The sequence below is a fragment of the Apodemus sylvaticus genome, chromosome 5, assembly GCF_947179515.1.
Source record: "Apodemus sylvaticus chromosome 5, mApoSyl1.1, whole genome shotgun sequence".
NCBI lineage: Eukaryota > Metazoa > Chordata > Mammalia > Rodentia > Muridae > Apodemus > Apodemus sylvaticus.
Genome location: NC_067476.1, coordinates 106432992 through 106456649, shown reverse-complemented (window position 1 = coordinate 106456649; position 23658 = coordinate 106432992).

Here is a 23658-nt window from a genome sequence, read left to right as displayed (position 1 = left end):
TAAATAGGGCTGCTATGAACATAGTAGAGCATGTATCCTTATTACATGGTGGGGAATCCTCTGGGTATATGCCCAGGAGTGGTATAGCAGGATCTTCTGGAAGTGAGCTTTCTTATAGAACCCAAGACTACCAGACCAGGGATGGCAACACCTACAATGGGCCCTCCCCCCTTGATCACTAATTGAGAAAATGCCTTACACCTAGATCTCATGGAGGCATTTCCTCACCTGAAGCTCCTTTCTCTCTGATAACTCCAGCTTGTGTCAAGTTGACACACAAAGCCACCTAGTACAATTGACCCCTTGTCAACTTGACACACAAACATATCACTATTAAGCCTCAACCCTTACTTTCTTATTTGTCTCCAAGATCTAAATAACTTTAAAAGTCCCACAGTCTTTACATATTAAAGTTAAATTCCTTTAAAATATCCAATATGTTTTAAAATTCAAAATCTTTTAAAAATTCAAAGTCTCTTAACTGTGGGCCCCAGTAAAATACCTTGTTACTTCAAGAGCGAAAAATATCAGGGCACAGTCACAATGAAAAGCAAAATCAAATTCCAACTGTCCAATGACTGGGATCTATTTGTGATCTTCTAGGCTCCTCCAAGGGCTGGGGTCACTTCTCCAGCTCTGCACTTTGTAGCATATACCTTGTCTTCTAGGCTTCAACTGCCTGTACTTCACTGCTGCTGCTGTTCTTGGTGGTTATCTCATGGTACTGGCATCTCTAAAGCACTGCTGCCTTCTGCTGTAATTAGGCTTCACCAATAGCTTCTCATAGGCTCTTTTCATGGTGCCAAGCCTCAACTCCTCTGCATGACCCCTTCACGTATTGGGCCATCAATTGCAACTGAGGCTACACCTTCACCAGTGGCCTTCCATGGCCTCTTACAATGTCGAGCCTCAGCTGCTCTTCATGACCTCTTTATGCCTTCAAAACCAGTACCACCTGGGTGACTCTTACACATTACCAAGTCCAGTCACAGCACAAGGTACAACCTTGGCTCTTTCTGGAACACAGCCTCTGTGCTGTCAGAAAAAACTTCCCTGCAGATTCCACCTCAGTGATGCTGCTCTCTTCTTAATCACTCCTAATTTCTTAGCTCCAGCTAAGCAGCATCCATAGTCCCAGTAATGCAAAGTTTTCACTTTAGTAGTTCTGATAATCACAGCTGATTCTTCAGCCTCAGCTAATCAAAACTGCAAAATCTTCACAATCAAAATAGCAAGGGCCCTAATAAAGAGTCTTTAATCGTCCTTCTAAAATTTCACAAGCCAGGCCTCCAACTCCTGCACTGTTCTCAACATTATCTTCCAAGCTCCTATGTAAAGTACCACAGAACTCTTTATTCTAAATTAGATATCTTCTTTATTTACATTTCAAATATTATCCCTTTTCCAGGTTTCCCTTCCAAGCACACCCTATTATTTCCCCCCTCCATATTCCCTCTTAACACTTAATGGATCTTCTAGCCCAAAGTTCCAAAGTCCTTCCACAGTCCTCCCCAAAACAGGTTGTCACAGGAATACCCCACTATGCTGGTACCCATTTGTCTTAGTCAGGGTTTCTATTCCTGCACAAACATCATGACCATGAAGCTAGTGGGTTTGGGGGAGAAGGGTGTATTCATCTTACACTTCCAAATTTCTATTTGTCACAAAAGGAGGTCAGAACTGGAACTCAAGCAGGTCAAGAAAGAGCTGATGTAGAGGCCGTGTTATTTAGTGATTTGCTCAGCTTGCTTTATTTATTTATTATAAAGATTTATTTAATGTAAGTACACTGTAGCTGTCTTCAGAAATCAGAAGAGGGTGTAAGATATCTTTATGGATGGATAGTTATGAGCCACCATGTGGGTGCTGGGATTTGAACTCATGATTTTCAGAAGAACAGTTGGTGCTCTTACCCACTGAGCCATCTCTCCAGCCCCCTCAGCTTGCTTTCTTATAGAACCCAAGACTACCAGTCCAAGGATGGCAACACCCACAATGGGCCCTACCCCCTTGATCACTAACTGAGAAAATGTCTTACAACAGGATCTCATGGTGGCATTTTCTCAACTGAAACTCCATTCTCTGTGATAACTCCAGTTTATCAAGTTGACACACAAAACCATCCAGTACAGAAAGTATAACAATATGTAAGCAATATGATCACAAACCTTACACCTTTCTTAAAGTTTATCAGAGGCTAAATATAAGGTATTAAGATATACAAATCTTAGACAATGATATGGAAAAACTGAAGGTGACAGGATCAGATTGACAAAATATAATTCTCCAAACACCACATCTGAATAAAAAACAAAAACAAAACACAGCAATTGCTAAATTGAGTTACATTTAAAGAACTGCTCTCTGGAAGACACTGAGGAGATAAACAGATAATTCCAGTATGAAGCGATTTGTAGAAAATATTACATAATATATACATACATGTATACAGAGGATTCCCCGGCATGTAATAAGGACACATGTTCCACTATGTTATGTTCATAGCAGCCCTATTTGTAGAAGCCAGAAACTGGAAAGAACCCAGGTGTCCCTCAACAGAGGAATGAATACAAAAAATGTGGTATATTTCCACCAAGGATTATTGATGCTGGATTAAACTGGCTAAATTTGTAGAACTCACCCTTTCCCATAGATCAATGCTTCTCAACCTTCTCAACACCTCACAGGGGTCACATATCAGAAATCCTTACATTACCATTCATAATGATAACAAACTTACAGTAATGAAGCAGCAATGAAATAATTTTATGGTTGGGGATCACCACAACTTAAGAAACTATTATAGTGTCATGGCATTAGGAAGGTTGAGAACCACTAGCACAGGTCCATAAGCTTACAGTTATGAATAGGATTATATAAAAGGCCAGTTTAAAACTTCATTAAATAATGAACAAATGAATAGATTTTATTGGCTTGACGTGCCTTGGAATTATCCTAAATAATGGACCCTTTGGAAGTTTGGTCTCAGTTAAGCTATGCCGTGTTCCTGATAGAGTGCATGATTGAGTACATGGCTTCTAATACACATCCATAGATGACATCCCTGGTACAATCCTGAAGTGTAAAAGCCTAAAGAGTGGGGATTCAAAAGCAGTAATTTGAAAGGCTTATTGTGACAATATCTTGTACATGCATAATTTTGCGTTTTGCAGATCCTGCTTTCTCTTACTTGCATCTTGTCTATCAAATAACCCTTTGTACTAAAAATAACTCTCTTGTATTCATAGTTCTAAAGACTGGAAATATCACAAGGTCTTCAGTTCCAATATAAGCAATGGAAATCTTGGCAGGCTGGTAGAAGGCCATGGAGCTTTTTTTCTGCAGGCTTTGTGCACAGAGATAGCTGATACTGCTGTGATGGTAACATGTGCAAGCCATTTGCCTCCTTGACACCATGCTAACTGATGCTTTTGTTATCTTCCAGCAACAAGAGCACAATAGCCTGAGGAAATACAATTCACCTATGATAGATGAATTGTATATATTTACTTAGAAGTGGTGTTTTTTAATTTTTAGATGAAGCAGTTTCCTTTGTACTGAAACTTCTTTTTTTAGAATGCAGGGGTAAGGGGAGCACATGAGAGATAGATGCTAAAAAGTTAAATGACTTCTTAGAAAGATGAAACATTTCAGATCCAAGAGACTTCTCTCCATAGTTACAGAAACAGTAACAATTGCTGGGGTTGGGGAATGATTCTGACCATCCTAGGGGGCTAAGGGACAGTCCTTGGACCTGCTTGATGCTTTCAAGTCATGAAGAGTATTGCAAGGTTTCATCTTCCTTGAGTTGCCAACTGTGCTGAGACTGGATTTACAGTGAGGCAGCTGCATTCGTGCCATCTTTGTTTCTGATAAAAACGGATTGGTCATTGGTAGAAAAATTTCTTTGGACTACTGAGGGTTCTCTGTTTGGCACAAATAGATATGCAAGCATTTTCTCTCACATTATATACAATTATTATGTACAATAAAGTAGTGGTGTGCAGCTTCTCATTTTCTTTCTTATTATTAATTATTTTATTTATTTGCAATTCAAAAGTTGTCTTCCTTTTCAGTTTTCCCTCAGCAAGCCTTCTACCCGATCTCCTCTCTCTTGTATTTCTAAAAGAGTGCTCCCACACCCACCCTCCTGCCTCATCGCTCTGGTATCTCCCTCCTCTGGGGCAACAAGTTTCCACAGGACCAAGCACTACCCCTCCCAATGATGCCAGATAAATCAATCCCTCCTGCATATGTAGCGGGAGTTATGGACCAGCCCATGTATGCTCTTTGGTTGGTGGTTTAATCCCTGGGACCTCTGAAGGGTCTGGTTAGTTGATATTGTTGTTCTTCCTATGGAGCTGCAATCCCCTTCATCTCCTTCTGGCTTCCTCTAACCATTCCAACTGGGCCCCCCAGGCTCAGCCCAATGGTTGCCTGTGAGTATCTTAGTCAGGTGCTGGCAGAGCCTCTCAGAGGACAGCCATACCTGGCTCCCATTTGCATCAACAATAGTGTTGGGGTTTTGGTGTCTGTAGATGGGGTGGATCCCAATGTAGGTGTAGTCTCTGGAGGCCTTTTGTTCAGACTCTGCTCCATTTTTTGCTCCTGAATTTCCTTTAGTCAAGAACAATTCTGGTTTAGAAATTTTGCGATGGGTGATGGCCCCATCCCTCAACTGGGAGGCTCTCTCATCCCTGGCATCTGGGACTTCCTAGTGCTTCCCCCTCTTCCCCATCCTTCACTGCTATATATTTCTATTCATTCTGCCAGCCTCTTGGACTTCTTTTCTGTCCCTTCCTACACCTGACCCTGTCCCTCCCCCTTTTTTCCCCTCTTCATCCTGTCTCTCACCCAGGTCTTTCCTTTGCTCTCTGTCTTTCATGATTATTTTGTTCCCCATTCTAAGTGGTATTGAAGCATCCACACGTTGGCCTTCCTTCTTGTTAACCTTCATGTGGTCTGTGAGTTGTATCTTGGGTATTCTGATCTCTTAGAAATAGTTCTTCCTGAAGACCCAGCCAGACCACTCCTGGGCATATACCCAAAAGATACTCTACCATATAACAAGAACACCTGCTCCACGATGTTCATAGCAGCCTTATTTGTAAGAAGCTGGAAACATCCCAGATGTCACTCAACAGAAGAATAATCCTGAAAATGTGGCACATTGTGGTACAAAACAGAATACTATTCAGCTATTAAAAACTTCATAAAGTTTGCAGGCAAATGGATGGAACTAGTAAACATCATCTTGACTGATGTAATCTAGACCCCAAAGGGCACACATGATATGTACTTGCAGCTTCTCATTTTCAAAATCTATGCACCCAGGAAACTGAGTCAGGGAGATTGTCAAAGTGTGAAGCCAAAGTAGGCTGTACTGTACCAAGACATTCTAGCTTACAATTGACAAAGTAAACACAATAAAGTACTACTACTTATTATTTGGAGATTATTAAACTAGTTTTAAACAATTTTACTGCTGCATTCAGATTTGAAGGCTGTTTAAAACACTCCAAAAATGGGACAACTACCACCCTGATCTTGCAACTATAATCTTAACTGATGAATGTAAGTTTCAGGAAATAATTCTAGGGACACCAGGTTGCTCTTGCTACTCCAGCTAAAAAAAGCCATAAGCAATTTTCCTCCATGCCTCTTTAAAAATTATCTACTGCTTAACCTTTAATGGATTCAAATACAATTTATCTCCCAAAGATTCACATTTTATAGCTTGGATCTCAGTGCAGCCATACTGAAAGCTGATACAAGAGTGATGTTGTGTCACTACAATACTGGTTTCCTGGAGTCAATTCCTAAGTTACAGAAAATGTGAGCCTGACCTCTGAATCAGTCTGGCTTGTCATCTTACCATATGATTTTCTGCATATAGCCATTTCACTCTCTACCTCTCTGCTATGTAGCTATGTATATCAGAGAGCCCTTGATAGAGGCCAACATATGAATCTCTCTAGTTTGGACTTCAGTTTCCAGTTCTATGAGGTAAATGAATTAATTTTTTTTGAGACCGGGTTTCTCTGTATAGCCTTGGCTGTCCTGGAACTCACTCTGTAGACCAGGCTGGCCTCAAACTCAGAAATCCGCCTGCCTCTGCCTCCCAAGTGCTGGGATTAAGGGCATGCACCACCACCACCGGAATGAATTAATTTTCTTTTAATGTAAAATATATATATATATATATTTATATATAAAATAATATGTTCATATTATAAACCAAAGAACAAATATGATGAATTCTGTCAAGAATTGGGTAATTACCTGAACAACAACAAGTACTTTTGTATTTTCTCTTTCTGATGTTCACTTTTCATTATGTGTGTATGAGATGGTCTCTGTGTGTGTTTATCTGCATTCAGGTGCCTTGAGAAGCAACAAGCTGGAGGATCTCCTGGAGATAGAGTTGTAGGAGGCTTTGGTTGTTTGACATCATTCTGGGATCCCAAACTTGGATTCTCAATGAGAGATGAGAGCTATGTGCTATAAGGTAATTGATAGGTTTCAAAGATGATATGAATTAAAAATAAATTTGGATATGGCATATTAAAAGGACTCCTACAGGGGCCGGAGAGATGGCTCAGCAGTTAGGAGCACTTGCTGCTTCTGCAGAGGGCCCAGGTTAGATTCCCATCTCCCACATGATGACTCATAACTTGCTCTAATTCCAGTTCCAGGGATGCAGTGACTTCTGATGACTTAGGACACCAAATGCACACATGCTGCACACACATATTTTTGGTTCGAACTGTTGTTCACACCTGCACAAGCTGGGAAACCCCATTTGTGCTGTTTCTACCAACCCTACCTTCTCTGAACAACTCCAAAGAGATGCCTCTAAAATCTCACTTCTGCATTACTGACAGCTGATACATCTAGCGATTCTGACATGACCAGTTCCCCCAAGTGCCTGGCCAGGTGCCCAGCTTCTGATGATATTCAGGCACATTTTCAGCTCCTGGCTGACACATCATCATCAAATTCTGCTGAGAACTATAAAATTTCCCTTCCACAAAGCTGAAGCATGACTTCCTTAGTCAGGTTCTAGTAACCAACCTCAGAGTTGTGTCAATTAAACTTGCATTTATATACTTTAATTCTGGTCTGATCTAGCCTATATTGCATTAACAGAAAACATATTACACATATATGCAATCAAAGCATTCATGCATAAAATAGAAAGATAGATAGATAGATAGATAGATAGATGATAGACAGACAAGCATGCAGCAGACCGATAGACAGACCGACAGACAGATAGATAGATAATTAAAAATAGTAAATATCTTTAAAGACCTTTGCTGAAGTAGGCTGCAATGCAGACTCAGACTCTCCGTGATCCACATGCTCTTGAGTCTGGGTGCCAATGTTTTCAGGACTGTATGCTGAAACGTGACTACTGGAAGAACTTCTGCTTGCAACGAAGAGTAAGTACCTCAATATTCAGAGGGTTGCAAACTTTGTCAGTGACAAATTCAGCAGCAGAATTTAGATGCTGGTACACATGCTATGATCAACACCAAGAACAATGGCCCAGAGATGAACCAACATTCTTAACTGGGCTTTAGAAGGACCACCAAGAAATATTATCAGTATTCCAACCTAGTCGAGGAGGACTCACTGCATTCACCTGAGTTTTACTACCAAAAACCCACAATGTCATTACCAGGAAAACCATAAGAACGTGTCTTCATGTTCCTGGCTTTGGGGAAGTTTCAAAATAAAGAAAATATAAGAGGTTTATATAAAAATGGAGTCCAGTATTTTTCTAACTATGATACAAAAGCTAAGTAAAAAAAGAAAAGCCCAAGTTAAGATAGAATTATCAATATTCTGAAAATAGCATAATAAAGATGCCTTTTTTTTCATTATTCTTCACTCATACAATACATCCTGACCACAGGCTCCACATTCTTCTTCTCCAAATATCCTGTCTGCCCTCCTACCCAGATTCACTGGCTCCTCCTCTTCCTTCAGAAAAGGTCAGGCGTCCCAGTGATATCAACAAAACATGGCATATCAAAATTCAATAAGATTAGCAGAAAGTCTGGCCTCAGTGGGAGAAGATATAGAGCCTAACCCTTGAGAAACTTGGGGTCCCAGGGAGTGAAGTGGTCTGGAGAGGGCCTAGGGGTGGGGACATCCACTTGGAGACAAGGGGAGGAGGAATGGGATAAGAAACGGTGGAAAGGCAGACTGGTAGGGGGTAACAACTGAATATAGAAAATAAAAATATTAAAAATAAATAAATAAAATAAAATAAAAGTGATTAAAAAAGAAAACGCTTTATAATCATATGCAAAAAAGAAAAAGGAAAATTGAAATAAATCTGTCACACCCTGTTGTCTTTCTGTATACACTGATATGTCACCTGACGGGATTGACTACTGAGAAGGCATCCATAGACATTCATCCATAGGATGATGATATGTCATCATCATGAGAATAGCAGACAGAGAGACAAATGGTGTGAGTCCTTCACTCAACATTTCATCTTGATGCAATCGAGAGATATGGAGACAAGACAGATGAGACCATTGCCAGTGGAACACGGTGCACCAGAAAAAGTTTAGCCTGTAACCACAGCGACCAGAACATTAGCACAGTCGTCAATACAGGTGCTATGTGTTCTACACTGTGGATTGTGGCACACTTTTATACATCTGCCAGCAGCAGGCTTCTTCAACTGCTGAACAAACACTAGGACAAATAGTCACACTACACCAATTTACAAGAACAGCAGCACTAGGAGAGTAATCGTTTAGCTCCATTCCAATCTTAAGGCATCACTGCTGTGTGTGGTAGTCCTCACTGAAACATTACCTGAAGTGTGAGCCAATGACATAAGAAACTCTGTGTGAAATAACACACTGTCAACAGAAGCTGGGCAAATGGGGAAAGTGAGTGTTCTGAAATAAGAAATAGTGAATGACATATAATGTATTCATGTTTCATGAATGGTGAGATTAGTGTTGAGTTAAAGGAGAGGAACAACTTTTGCTAAGAAATTCTGTAAGAATGCAATGGAATTGTTGGCAAGATCAAAACAAATGTCTATCAACACTCACTCATTATCAAGATAACTTAACAATAGATTGGAAAGCTTCTCCAGTTTGCCCAGCAACTGAACCAAAAACTGTAACAGTTTAGCCTAAAACAGTCACACAAATGCATAAAAATGGTAACAATTTCTAGCATTATTTCAATAGTAACACTTTGGATGTATCTCCCCTTCCAATAATAAATGTTCATTTTGAAAAACATATATTTATAAAATGCATTTGTAGGCAGCCATTTAAAATAAAGACTGCCACTTTGGTCATGTGAAACATTGTTTTTTTTTCCTTTTTTTTAATTTGATATATTTTTATTTACATTTCAAATGATTTCCCCTTTTCTAGACCCCCCCACTCCCCAAAAGTCCCATCAGACCCCTTCCCTCCCCCTGTTTTCCCACCCGACCCTTCCCACTTACCTGTTCTGGTTTTGCCCTATACTGCTTCACTGAGTCTTTCCAGAACTAGGAGCCACTCCTCCGTTCTTCTTGTACCTCATTTGATGTGTGGATTATGTTTTTGGTATTCCAGTTTTCTAGGTTGATATCCACTTATTTATAATGCACTGCTAATTGGTTTAGCAGTTTATTTCTTCAGCTTGCAGCAACTCCTGTCTCTTTATTTTGCTTTGGTTTTTGTATTTTTAAAAATTTTAATACTGATTCCCAGACTTCAGACTTCAGCATTTCACAAAGAAAAGGGAGGGCTCAAAAGGCCAGATATCCTTTCTGAGGAACTATTGACTATTGTTTAATTGTGACATGGCAAGAGGCAGTAAATAACATCCACTCTAGCTCATTCAGGTTTGTGTGTGTGTGTGTATGTGTGTGTGTGTGTGTGTGTGTGTGTGTGTGCACGCACGCACACACACACACACACACACACACACACACACAAACACAGGCACAAACACACTACTACTGCCATGCAACAGATATGAAAATAGGAAGGAGGTTTTTAAAAAAAATAGAGTTTTTTGCTTTGTTTTTCTTTTGGTTTATTAGATATATTCTTTATTTACATTTCAAATGATTTGCCCTTTCCTGGTTTCCCCTCCGCCTAAAGTCCCATAAGCCCTTTTCCGTCCCCCGATCCCCAATCAACCCCTCCTACTTCCCTGTCCTGGTATTCCCTTACACTGCTGAATCAAGCCTTTCCAGGACTCACTTTGATGTCCAACAAGGCCATCCTCTGCTGCCTATATGTCTGAAGCCGTGGGTAACACCATGTGTACTATCTGGTTGATTTTTTTTTTTTTTTTTTTTTTTTGTCCCAGGGAGTTCTGGGAGTACTGGGTGGCTAATATCATTGTTCCTCCTATGGCACTGTAAACACCTTCAGCTCCTTAGGTCCTCTCTCTAGCTCCCCCATTGGGGACCCTGTGCTCAGTTCAATGGCTGGCTGAGAGTATCCCCCTCTGTATTTGTCATGCATTAGCAGAGACTCCCAGGGGACATCTATATCTGGCTCCAGTCAGCAAGTACTTCTGGGCATCGATAATAGTGTCTGAGTTTTGTAACTGTATGTGGATGGATCACTAGGTGGGGCAGTCTCTGGATAGTCTTTGCCTCAGACTCTGCTCCACATTTTGTCTCTATATCTCCTTCTGTGGGTATTTTGTTCCCCCTTCTAAGGAGGATCAGAGTATCCATACTTTGTTCTTCCTGCTTCTTGGGCATCATTTGATATGTGAATCATGTCCTATATATTCCAAACTCCTGGGCTAATATCCACTTATCAGTAAGTGCATACCATGTGTGTTTTTTTGTGATTGGGTTACCTCACTTAGAATGATATTTTCCAGTTCCACCCATTTGCCTAAGAATTTCATGAATTAATTGTCTTTAATAGCTGAGTAGAATTCCATTGTGTAAATATACCACATTTTCTGTATCCATTCCTCCATTGAGGGACATCTAGGTTCTTTCCAGCTTCTGCCTATTATAAATAGGGATGCTATGAACATAGTGGAGCATGTGTCCTTATGACATGCTTGGGAATCCTCTGGGTACATGCCCAGGAGTGGTATAACAGGGTCCTCTGGTAGTATCATGCCCAGTTTTCTGAGGAACCACCAGACTGATTTCCAGAGTGATTGTACCAGCTTATAATCCCACCAGCAGTGGAGGAATGTTCCTTTTTCTCTACATCCTTTCCAGCACCTGCTGTCCTGAGTTTTTTTATCTTAGCCATTCTGACTGGTGTGAGGTGAAATCTCAGGGTTGTTTTGATTTGCGTTTCCCTGATTACTAAGGTTGTTGAATATTTTTTAGGTGCTTTTCAGGCATTCAATATTCCTCAGGTGAAAATTCTTTAACTCTGTACCCCATTTTTAATAGGGTTATTTGGCTCTCTGGAGCCTTACCTCTTGAGTTCTTTGTATATATTGAATATTAACCCTCTGTCAGTTGTAGTGTTGGTAAAGATATTTTCCCATTTTTTGGTTGCTGTTTTGTCCTATTGACAGTGTCATTTGCCTTCGAGAAACTTTGTAGTTTTATGAGGTCCCATTTGTCAATTCTTGATCTTAGAGCATTAGCTATTGGTGTTGTGTTCAGGAAATTTTCCCCTGTACACATGTACCCGTTTCTTTTCTATTAGGTTCAGTGTGTCGGGTTTTATGTGGAGGTTCTTGATCCACTTGGACTTGAGCTTTGTATAGGAGATAAGAATGGATCAATTGGCATTCTTCTGCATGCTAGCCACCAGTTGAACCAGCACCATTTGTTAAAAAGGCTATCTTTTTTCCACTGGATAGTTTTAGCTCCTTTATCAAAGATCAAATGATCATAGGTGTGTGGGTTCATTTCTGGGTCTTCAATCCTATTCCATTGATCTATTTGTCTGTCACTGTACCAATGCCATGCTGTTTTTAACACTATTGCTTTATAGTACTGCTTGAGGTCCAGGATACTGATTCCCCCAGAAGTTTTTTTTTTTTTTTTTTTTTGTTTTTTTGTTTTTTTGTTTTTTGTTTTTTGTTTTTTGTTTTTTTTTTTTAACTGTTGAGAATAGTTTTAGCTATCCAGGGTTTTTTATTATTCCAGATGAATTTGAGAATTGCTCTTTCTAACTCTTTGAAGAATTGAGTTGGGATTTTGATGGAGATTGCATTGAATCTGTATATTGAATCTGTATATAGTATCAGTTGCTATATTGATGACTATTTTTACTATATAAATCCTGCCAATCCACCGGCATGGGAAATGTTTCCATCTTCTGAGGTCTTCTTTGATTTATTTCTTTAGAGACTTGAAGTTCCTGTCATACAGATCTTTTACTTCTTTGGTTAGAGTCACAGCAAGATACTTTATCTTGTTTGTGACTATTGTGAAGTCTGTCATTTCCCTAATTTCTTTCTTAGCCTGTTTATCCTTTGAGTATAGGAAGGCTACTTATTTGAGTTAATTTTACATCTGGCCACTTTGCTGAAATTGTTTATCAACTATAGGAGTTCTCTGGTGGAATTTTTTGGGTCACTTAAGTATACTATCATATCATCTGCAAATAGTGATAATTTGACTTATTCCTTTCCAATTTATATCCCTTTGGAGTTCTCTGGTGGAGTTTTTTGGGTCACTTAAGTATACTATCATATCATCTGCAAACAGTGATAATTTGACTTATTCTATCCAATTTATATCCCTTTGACCTCCTTTTGTTGTCTAATTGCTATAGATAAAACTTCAAGTACTATATTGAATAAACATGGAGAGGGCAGCCTTGTTTAATCCCCGATTTTAGTGGGATTGCTTTAAGTTTCTCTCCATTTAGTTTAATGTTGGCTACTGGTTTGCTGTATATTGCTTTTACTATGTTTAGGTATTGGCCTTGAATTCCTGTACTTTCCATGACTTTTAACATGAAAGGATGCTGAATTTTGTCAAATGCTTTTTCAGCATCTAAGGAATGAACATGTAGTTTTTGTCTTTGAGTTTGTTTATGTAGTGGGTTACATTAATGGATTTCCATATATGGAACCATCCCAGCATCCCTGGGATGAAGCCAACTTGATCATGTTGAATGATCATTTTGATTTGTTTTTGAATTCAGTTGACAATAATTTTGTTGAGTATTTTTGCATCAATATTCAAAAGGGAAATTGCTCTGAAGTTCTCTTTCTTTTTGGATTTCTGTGTGGTTTTGGTATCAGCGTAATTGTGGCTTCATAAAATGAATTTGGCAGTGTTCTTTCTGTTTCTATTTTGTGAAATAGTTTGAAGAGTATGGATGTTAGGTTTCCTTTGATGGTCTGATATAATTCACACTAAAACCATCTTGTCTTGTGCTTTTTTTGGTTGGGAAACTTTCAACGACCGCTCCTATTTCTTTAGGGGTTATGGGACTGTTTAAGTGGTCTATCTGATCCTTTGATCCTATCTGATTTAACTTTGGTATTTGGTATTTGTTTAGGAAATAGTCCATTTCATCCAGATATTTCAGTTGTGTTAAGTATAGTCTTTTGTAGAAGGATCTAATTATTTTTTAAATTTCCTCAGTTTCTGTTGTTATATCTCCCTTTTCATTTCTGATTTTGTTAATTTTGATATTGTCTCTGTGCCCTCTGGTTAGACTGGCTAAAGGTTTATCTATCTTGTTGATTTTCTTAAAGAACCATGTCCTAGTTTTGTTGATTCTTAGTTCTTTCTGTTTCTACTTGGTTGATTTCAGCCCTGAGTTTGATGACTTATTGCCTTCTACTCCTCTTGGGAGTATTAACTTCTTTCAGTTCTAAAACTTTCAGGTGTGCTGTTAAGCTGCTAGTGTATGCTCTCTCCAGCTTCTTTTTGGCACTCAGAGCTATGAGTTTTCCTCTTAGCACTGCTTTCATTGTGTTCCATAAATCTGGGTATTTTGGGCTTTTATTTTCATTAAATTCTAAAAAGTCTTTGATTTCTTTCCTTATTTATTCCTTGACCAAGACATCATTGGGTAGAGCGTTGTTGAGCTTCCATATGTATGTGGGCTTTCTGTTGTTTTTGTTGCTATTGAAGATCACCCTTACTCCATAGTGATCTGATAGGAGGCATGTGATTAATTCGAATTTCTTATATCTGTTGAGGTCTGTTTTGTGACCAATTATATAATCAATTTTGGAGAAGGTACAATGAGATACTGAGAAGAAGGTATATTCTTTTGATTTAGGATGAAATGTTCTACAGATAATCCCTAGGTTTGGTCTTCTCATTTTGTCTTGGATTTCCTGGATGTTTTGGATTACAAGCTATATGCATTTTGCATTTTCTTTGTTATGTCAATGCTTTTTATGATATCTTCTGCATCTGAGATTCTGTCTTCTATCTCTTGTATTCTGTTGTTGATGCTTGCATCCATGACTCCTGGCTTCTTTCCTAGGTTTTCTATGTCTAGGGTTGTTTACCTTTGTGATTTCTTTATTGTTTCTACATAAATTTTTAGATCCTGAATGGTTTTTTCTTCAATTTTTTCAACTGTTTTGTTGTGTTTCCTGTAGTTCCTTAAGGGATTCTCCCTGTTTACTTGTGTTCTCCTGTATTTCTTTAAGGGAGTTATTTATGTCCTTCTTGAAGCCCTCTAACAGTATCATGAGCTTTTATTTTAAATCCAAATCTTGCTTTTCTGGTGTGTTGGCGTATGCAGGACTTGCTGTTGTAGGTGAATTTGGTTCTGATGGTGCCATATTGCCTTGATTTCTGTTAGTAACAGTCCTACATTTGCCTTTTGCCATCTGGTTATCTCTGGTGTTAGCTGGTCCTGCTGTCTCTGGCTGGTGCTTGTCCCTCCTGTGTGCCTGCAAGCCTGTCTCATTACCCCTGGGTGACCATCTCTCCCCTGGCACAGAGTTCTGTGATGCTGCCAGCTCCTGGGTGCAGGTTGGGCCCTGGCGGACCGACTCCAAAGTGATCTTACAATCGGGTGTTCCCTGCATCCCTGACTGTAACAGCCTGCTCAGTTGCAAGAGTAAAGATGGTGGTCTCACCTCTAACCATGGGACTCCCTCTAGAGCAGATGTCCCCTGGCAGGATAAGTGCACAGATGGCTGTGGCACTGCCCAGCTCCTGGATGCAGGTGGGGCCCTGGTGGATCATGTCCCACGTAATCTTACATGAGTATTCTCTGTCTGCACAGTCACAGGGGCAAAGTAAGTAGATATTAACCCAGAAGCTCAGAATACCCAAGACACAATTCACATATCAAATGATGTACAAGAAGGAAGGTGAGGCCCCTGGTCTTGGAAAGGCTCGATGCAGCAGTGTAGGGGAATACCAGGACAGGGAAGCGGGAGGGGGTTGATTGGGGAACAGGGGGAGGGAAGAATGCTTATGGGACTTTCAGAAAGGGGGGAACCAGGAAAGGCAAAATCATTTGAAATGTAAATAAACAATATATCTAATAAAAAAAGAAAAGAAAATAGAGTTTTAATGAGAGGAAATTGGATGAGACAGGATAATAGAAGGCGAGGACTAAATTACATTATATACATGTGTGAACCTATAAGAAAATAAAGTCGTAATGAAAAACGACAAGGAAGTTTAGAAAATATTCCTTGCAAATATTCATTATGTTTAGTGTTTTATAAACACAAGAACCAGGAAATTAATTTATCTTCCCTTTTTATAAATTCATTTTTGCCATGTGTTATGTGTATATATAGATGGGTCTGTGCAAATGAGTAAAGTAACCTTGAAGCCCGGAAGAGGAGGTTGAGTTCTCTGGAGCTTCAGTTACAGGTGCTTGTGAGTCCCCGAGTGTGGGTGCTTGGAACTGAACTCAAGGTCCTCGTCAAGAGCAAGAAGTAGGCTGAGTCCACACGTGAGCTGGCAGTCTGTCTTCTTATCAGCAGACTGTAGTGTGAGAACCTCAGACAGAAGAGAGGATATTGCCCAAATAAGGACCTGAGTCACTGAAGTGGTTTCTTGCTCATTTATTAATTTCTAGAGCATATGTTAGAGAGGAAGTACATCAGCCCTTTTGGAAATCATGAATGACTTTTTAATACAAATATTTTATCAAATCAATGAAAATATTCAGTGGCAGAGTTACAACCATGCTGTGTTACTGTTTAAGGGGGATATGTTTTGATGGGTTTTCTGTAAAGTTAAGACTCTATGACAGGAAGTTTTAATGTGACCATATAGTTTCCAGTGTTACTATTGTTATAAGAAACATATGTAAACTAGAATTTACAAAGCTCAATAACTGATAATAAATGGAAAGAAATTCAAATATTAAATGACAGGATAATTGGTAATCTGTAGATTGTGTTCCTGCATATTAGAAACTCATATAGTCAGTGTATAAATAATTTAGAATATTTTTAGTGTGATTAAATTCAGAGTGAAATTTGGGATCTGTGATTTCAGTTCATGTGTGCATAATTTATGTATATACAAACTAAAATCACAGAAATATATTGTAAAATATATATGTATATGTACATATATATATATATACTTGCCCACACATATTATGAAAAATATGTATTCAAGAAAATTTATAAAAGAGGATAGACATTTCTAGAATGTATGAATGCTCTAGTTTGTTTTTCTATTTTGTTTATGCAATAAATTAATAATCTCAAATAGCATGATAAATATAACATAAAGTACTTAAGTCTGAAATAAAATTTGACACTGTGTTAACTTTTTTAATAAAATTCATGCAATCATTGCATTTTAATATTTCAAAGGTTTCTATTCAATAACCTGTGTGAGATTTTCATCTTTCAAGTATCTAATTTACATTTCGGCATCAGTTGGTCTCCATTCTCTGAATTATCCAGCTATAATTACTGTGATCAGGTTCTAATCATTAAAGCTACTTAAGTTTCGCTGTAACTTCCTCGCTGTGACATTTAAACAGATCCTTTCCTTTGGGCCCTATCTGTGAGGTATGATCTACCTTGTCAGGAGAACTAATCCAAATCTAACTGAAAATATTTCCGTTAATTAGTATGTTCAGAGCCATATGTAATATGAAGAGATTGACTTATTCGGTGACCAATTAGGACCTTGTAATCTGCTTGGTGGTGTGTATCATAAAGACTTCAATTTAGGGTTATCTAAATTTCTATGACTTCAACAGAATTATTTTTATAAAATAAACTTTCAAATACTGAGCAAATTTAAATGATTCTTTCTGTTCTGGCACATCTGACCCTTGGCCACAATCGTCCAGTAATATTCTTTCTCCAAAAGAGGTGAGCAATCTAATTGATTCTTTTTTTAACTCTTTTAAATATTTATTATTTACAACATATTATTATTATTAATGAGTTCTATGGCCCCATAAATTAGCTAATATATTCAAACTGTTTTTCACAAATGAATATCAGGAGAGACCTAGAGTTACCTCAAACATGAAACATGAGTATGTTGCGAGCTGCAAGAGAAGAATCATAAATCACTCTGCCAAAGCAGAAACAGAAAAGAATATTTATTAATCAACACATGTGGACTTCACTGAACTCAAGACACTTCACTGAAAAGGACACACACCTTATACATTGATATGAATTAAGTCTTTACACACCAGGGATGGTGGGATTGTATTAGTGTGTTGACCAGTCAAGATGATGATGATCTATTGCATGCAATATGCCAAGACAGAAGGCTTGTCAGCAACAAAGAGAAGAACAGAAAACCTCTCCATCATGGAAAACCAGGCAACCTTACTTCCTTGAACTGGGTATAGTAATCAGTTTTAAGCATTAGGATATTGGTTTTCTTCCTGGGTTGTTGTCTCCATTTTTCACACCACTGGGTCCAATTAAATTCATCAATAATTGTGGCTCACATTGTCATTTGAGCTATACCAGACTTCCTAAAATATATAGGGGACAATATTTGCTGAACAATGTATTTAAAGAGCAGTATCCTACTCAGTATCACACCCAAGGAGTCTCTCTCTCTCTCTCTCTCTCTCTCTCTCTCTCTCTCTCTCTCTCTCTGGCTTTTAGAATCATTTGATTCGTGTTTCATAATTGTACAAAATAATGGGCTTCATTGTGATATTTTCAATGTGTGTATCATGTTTTGATCACATTTACTCCCATTTCCCCCCTTGTCCCTCTTTCCCTTTTTGTGATCCTTTCTTTTGCAGCAGTATTCTAGAAGATATTTATTTCTACGGTGTTGATCTGGTTGATCTGGTTTTTTGTTTTTGATTTTTGTTTTTGTTTATATTTTAGAAATCTTCTTTATTTCTTTTTTACTAATCATTTATTCATTTAGTTTCAAATGATATCCCCCTTCCCAGTTTCCCCTCCACAACCCCTCCTCATCATATCCCCCCTCCCCTTTGCCTCTATGAAAGTGCTCCTCCACCCACTCACCCACTCCCACCTCACTGCTCTAGAATCCCCCTATGCTGGGGCATCAAGCCTCCACAGGACCAAGGGCCTCCCCTCTCACTGATGCCCGACAAGGCCATCCTCTACTAGATATGCAGCTGGAGCATGGGTCCCCACCATGTGTACTCTTTGGTTGGTGATTTAGTCACATTTCAGCCACATAATTCCTCAGTTAATCAAGAATATATAAAACTTTCCATTTTTTTCAAATGACCAGAATTACTTGACTAATGTCTTTTTCACTAAGCCTTCCTATATTATTTTAGTCTGCCTCACAAATCAGTTTCACTGAATGGCATGTATGTATTTGTGAGTCCTACCAATGCCTCTAACTTCACTGTAATCAGTTGGTATAACCTAGCCAGAGCCAACTAAACAAAAGTTCAACAAAAATCGGAAAATGTGTTTCAGAAAATAGCTGACTCCAGGAAAGCTAAGCCTGAATAAGGTATATTTATTCTGAAAAGCATCCATTAATCAGGACTCTGTCTACTTGATTGAATGCCATTTCTTTAAAAAGCAGCAGAAATCCATTTAAACTAACTTATGTGTAAAAGGGAATTTATTATAACAACAGGGAAGTATGCCACAGGGTGTAAAGCAAGACATATAGCTGATCACACAAGGATGATAGCATAAATGGAAAGTCAGCGACCAAGACAAGACTCCTTCCACTGTGACTCTCATTGCATCTCGACCCAATCTCTACCCAGGCATTGCTTGCTATATTGCCTTCCAGTCTGTTCTATTTTGCCTCATGTGATTTGATATGTCCATATGAAAGTGATACTCAGATGACAGTCAGGCTTATGAAGTTGACTGAGTGTCTTTGAGAACAATATGAAGGCTAGCCCCACAGGAAAGCCAGGGAGGTCTTAGAAATGCATCCATCAAAAATCTGTTGAAAATATAGCTGGTCTATACTCCCTACCCAGATCCACACTTTACTCTCAATGTTCCAGTCAGTGGCTAAGCATGGAAAGAGATGACTGGTTGTTCTAAAGGAGGAAAGGCTGCTTCTGAGGCTTCTTTGGCTTGAAACAGACCAATCCTTGAACCATTATCGCACTGAACTACAGATGGAGTAGTACCATCTCAGCATCCTCTCTTCACACTAGGGTAGATGTTAAGCCATATCACCAAGGTCCCCAGCATACATCCAACTGCCTTCTTCATGACTCCTCTCCCCAGGAATTGTGCCTGTCTCAGTGAATGCTCATGGAAAAATGAGCATTTTAAAACTTAAAAGTAAGTTTTAAAGTTTTAAGTTTTAAAAACTTAAAGTAAGATAAATTGCATTAAAATAAAAGTTGGATCCAGTTTGAAAGGGACTTGAAATAGTTGGGTTTATATTTTGTTTGTTGAAAGTGAATACTCTTCCTTGCTTTTCTTTTATTTTCTTATATTTTATTTGTTATACTTATTTCATTAGTATAACTTGTTCTTTACCCTTTGGAGGAAAAAAACTATATAACATGTATAACACATATAAAAGAAAAATAAAATACAGAAGCTAAAAGCAAGAAAATAAAACTAAATTCTTAAATTAGTATCTTTGTTCTTATACCTATTTCAAACTTTTGATTGTGGATTTGAATATTTTCAAATTAAATGAAATATTTGGATACTTTTGTTTGCACCAATTCTGCCATTTGTTTTATTTTATGGTTTTGTTATTGTTTTATTGTTATTCTTATTCTAAGATGGGAACTTGTGAAACCCAGTTTATGATCATTCTGTCCTAGCCTTAAATAGTTTTTATATCCTCCTTATAAATTTCATTCTTCTAAAAAATTATTCCCATTTTAAAATGTTTATTTTATGTGCATAAGCATTTTTGCCTGCATGTATGTGCACCAAATGTTTAAATGTTGCCAGTGGAGACAGGAGAAGATTGTCAAATCCTCTTGAACTGAAGTTACAAACGGTCAGGAGCTGCATCTTGTGTGCTGGATGCAAACCAGGGTCCTTCAGAAAAGCAGACAGTGCTCTTAACTGCTGAGCCATCTTACCTTTTAAAGACTCTTTGGTTGTAATATTTTTAAACATTCAACAACTTCACAAACATTTACCAAAAGCTTCAGGCATTTTCACTTTCCTTTCCCTTCTTTATTTTTTTTTTTTTTGAGACAAAGAACAAAGAATAACTTACTGGGATTATATGGTCTTTACTAGAGGTATGATTTATCAATATTTGTTACAACAGTAATTACAAGGGAGAAGTTAAAGTGTACATTGTTCAATATATTTATAACACAAATAAGCATTTGTAATGTTAATCTAAGTGGCATACTTTTGATGAGAAAGATTTATGTTTATCAAAAGTAATGTGAATACTTCTGAAAATCTAATATCTGGTTTGTTTTTTTAATATTTTTATTTTCTATATTCTTTGTTTACATTCCAAATGATTTTTCCTTTCCCGGATCCCCCCTCCCCATATGTCCCATAAACCTTCTTCTCTCCATCCCTTCTCCAATCACCTCCCACCTTATTTGGCTGTGATCCCTTTCCAGAACAGGCATGTTGCTGGATTAAAATTTCTCGACATGCAGTAACATCTATTTTTTCTTTTTCTTTCTTTTTTCTTTTTCTTTTTCTTTTTTTCTTTCTTTTTTTTTTTTGTACATTACATAATTTTATTCTATATAGCTGAAAACACTCCATTAGGTATACGTACTTTATTTTCTTTATCTGACTATCTATCCATGGATGAATTAGGCTTGTTCCCTAATTTGATTATTATTAACACTACTTTTTTTAGAAGTAGAAAATATGTGAGATCCTGAAGATAAAGGCCTGTAACGTGCCTTTCTTTGATACTGATACAACCAGTGCAATCATTATTATTTACAAAATAACTAGGGTAACTGCCACTGGGCCCAGACAAGTCTAGTTTTAGCAAGAGTCAAAGGAGGAGAGATTCATGGGACTCTACCTTTACCTTACTTATTGACTATTGATATGTTCAGGGAGAAGGGGTATCACTGTTATTAGTTGTGTTCTTTCAACCAATCCCAGAAGGTTCCATTTGATAGCTCTAAATCCCTGATCAAAAAGATGGCTCAGGTTAATCTCAGATTACAGAGTAAAAGTATAGTCGTGAACATGAGGGAGATTTGTTGCATTGTGGTACAGATATGGGGGTTCACATGGCCGATAGGCACAGCTTATGTGTGCAAAATTATTGAAATGAATTAACATTTCACATTATGAAACTCTTCAAAGAAAATAGAGAAATACATTTTTGTGACCTTCAGAGTTTCTCTAAAAATTATTTCCAGAAAATGAAGACAACCCACAAAATAGGAGAATAGAAATCTTGTGAGGTGTGAGCTACTTGTTTACACTTAAAGCACCCTTGCAACTCAATCATAAAAAGACAAAAGTACAATTGGGCAATGGGAATGACATTTTTCCAGAAAGGTAATTTTCAAGAAGGGTAAATTAATTTCCAATAAGAATATGAAAATGTGCACAAAATCATTCACCTTCAGGGAAATTCAAAGCAATACCACTTTGAAATACTGATACATATACACTAAACTAGTTACAGTTGAAAAGACAGACAGTGAACGCTGATGGGCATGTGGATACATCAAACACTGTGGATTAGAAAGTGAAATGATATAGTCACTTTGGAAACTATTTTAAGTTCCTCTGAATTTTCAATGTGATGTTAGCATATGATGCAATAATTCATAACTGGATATATAAACACAAGGAAAATCTATATGCAATAACAATGCATTGATATTCATAGACATATTCTGCACAATCAATACATAGAAACAACTCAAATAGTAACAGATTGGTAAATATATAAAATAAAATTCATTCACAGTGGAATGGGTGAGTATAAACTCACCCATAAAAATAGTGCAATATTTCAACAGGCTGCAGGATAGTTGTATCATGAAAAATGCTCTAGAGGACATATGCTAGTAATTTCATTTAAAGAAAACTTTCTTAAATCAATATAGAGAAGATACACTCATGGATGACTTTGGCTTGGAAGTATGTAGCTCACTGAAGATGGTAAAAATATTCTAGTATTCTGCAGTATTGATGGTTATGCCAATATACCAACAGCCATTAACTATACGCATGATATTCATGTACATTAAAACTTAAAAGGTGAATGCATTTAAAAATATAAATGCATTTAACACCCTGTTTAAAGGTAGCATTTGCCATACTAGTTTTAAAAATAGACTCTAGTGAATGTTCCATACAGCAGATACTAAATATATAAATAAACTCAAAAGAAATAGAGAAAGATATATTATGCAAATACTATCCTATTCCGTATAGCTAAATGTGGAAGCTACTTCAGAGTTTTAAAAGAGAGAAGTAAAGGACATAGAGGTGAAATTACAGAGTGCACTGATGGCTCCACAGCCAGAGAAATAAGCCTGAAGCACTATGAAGACTATAAAGCACTATAAACTGATGCCACGGTACTTGAAAATTATGAGCGTAGTGCCAGGCAAAATATGTATTTGTAATCCCAAGCATGGTATCAGTGTAGAGGATGCTTAGTGACTTCCTTAAGGGGAAGTCTCATATTCCAGATGATTTATTACTCCCTATTGGGTTGTCTTTGGGTCAATCATTTAATACCTTTTTCTCTATACAAAATTTAATGCAATCACTTGGGAAGCATTTTGTGAAAGTTTGCCGTGGTTATGACTTTCGCTGAGCTTGTACTAGGAGGAGAAATGCATACGGAGAAAGCTGTAATCCAGGCTGCCATGCTTTCTGCACACATACTGACTGTGTGCATTCTGTGCCTTCACAACACATTTAAGGAAGATTTAGGACAAACCAAGTAACCCTACAAAGCCTGCCTAGAGTCCTAAGTAGAAGCAGGCAGTGTTAACACGGCATGCCTTCTAAAAATACTCAAAGTTAAAGGATCATAATATTCTGTCCTGCACTTACAAATGTGACTCTTCTTACTTGTGAAAATTGGAGTTGTCTTTATTATGAAGGAATTATAACTAAAATATAATACATTATGAAAAGAATAGAAGTACCTTACAATTATATTTACTAAGTTATGAGAAGAAAGCCTAAAAATTTACCCTATAATCTATATTTGGGTTTTTGCCTAGATAGAGAAGAATTAGATTTTGTAGTCATCATTTGTTTCATATTAGTATTACTTGGTAAGTATTAATGCTATTTATTGCTTTCTTAACCATCAATCCTAGTTAGTGCACGGGATTATCATGCTTAAGTCTCAATACT